A 1761-nucleotide genomic window follows, 5' to 3' on the forward strand; every position below is an offset into this window, starting at 1 on the left:
TACTATGACATTTTTTTGACATACTATACTATGACTTTTTTTGACATGCAATACTATGGCTATTTTTGACATACTATACTATGACAATTTTTTTTTTGGCAGACTATACTATGGCATTTTTTGGCATACTATACCATGACTTTTTTATGACATACTATATTATGATATTTTTTGGCATACTATATTATGACATTTTTTGGCATACTATACTATGACTGTTATGACATACTATACTATGACTATTTTTGACATAATATACTGTGACATTTTTTGGCATACCATACTATGACCATTTTTATGGCATGCTATACTATGACTATTTTTGGCATACTATACTATGACCATTTTTATGGCATGCTATACTGTGACTATTTTTATGACATACTATACCATGACTATTTTGGCATACTATACTATGACTTTTTATGGCATACCATATTGCAACTTTTAGGACATGCCATATCATAACTTCTTCATGAAATGCCAACACCTTACAAAACTATACTAGCCAACAGTGATATAGCCCATGAAACACTAAAATTACATTCTAGATTTTCACTTTTTTAAAGAAATTTCACAGTCGTCATACACAGTAGTGTTCCTCTGTATGCCTGTACAGATGGCTACTGCTCAAGGCTCCAAAAAGGCCTGTTAGTCAGTTTGACATTGCTCAGTAGTTACAGATGAAGAGCCTTATCAACTTTATCCACCTACACTACCAAACTGCCCTTCAGCAAGGTACTCGGCCCTCACCAGTTGCAGTTTGACCTCTGTGAAAACACACTGCTGCCTGGAGGGAGATGGAGTCTCTCTATTTATCCCCCTCTTAAGTTACATTTGTGACAGAGCTTGGACGTGCCTGTCAATCCACTCGAGGTGTGAACACATGGCCTCATCACAGCCAACAATTGTCCAACTTATACTGATGTTTTTGCAACACTGCAGTGGTTGTAACATGAAGATACCAGATGCAACTCCATATGCAAGCTGATTTCTTTGTTATTGATCTTATCAGCTCTTAATTTAGCTTCAAAATCCCAAACCAACCTCATGTTTTATCACTAACAAATTTGTGCAGATGGGTGTCAGTATGCTCCTCATTATGATTGCTTTTTTAAAAATTGATTGGCAACTATTATTTGGACTTTTTAATGACCCTTATTTTTGGTGTGCAGATAGAAATCAGTGAACTACTTTATATTTGTTTTCTTGGTATTGGGAAACATATTCATACACAAGTCGGAGGACATAACCGGTTTGTGTTACAGAAGCAGCCATCACTCTAAAGCCTTTAATACCTCTGAAAGGAGTGTCCTTACTCGATTACAGTCAACAGGCGGCAGCTAATACAGCAGACGATCATCCCCAAGGTTTATGTAAGTGACAAAAAAAAAAATTCAAGGATCAGCCGTTGCGTAATTTTGAAAACACGTTGACAAGCGGTCAATTGGGTGGATTGTCATTTACACAAACAGATAATCCTGGTGTTGTGCTTTGTTACACAAGTCCCTGAAGAAAGATAAAGTGTTTACAATCTGGTTTCAAGAACTGTTCGTGACATTGTCTGCTTTTAGTCTCATATTGTTAACAGCTCTGCAGACACAAGAGGAATTCCCTTACACGGACCTGAAAATGTTAGTGTGAGTAACCTCATGTGAGAAAGCCAAAGAGGACACTGGTGCCCTCTGGTGGACACTTGCAGGATTGACAGTGTCTGGACAAGCAGGTTATATTGATCAAAAATGAGAAGACAGCAGCATG

The sequence above is a fragment of the Epinephelus moara genome, chromosome 22, assembly GCF_006386435.1.
Source record: "Epinephelus moara isolate mb chromosome 22, YSFRI_EMoa_1.0, whole genome shotgun sequence".
NCBI classification, from domain to species: Eukaryota; Metazoa; Chordata; class Actinopteri; order Perciformes; family Serranidae; genus Epinephelus; species Epinephelus moara.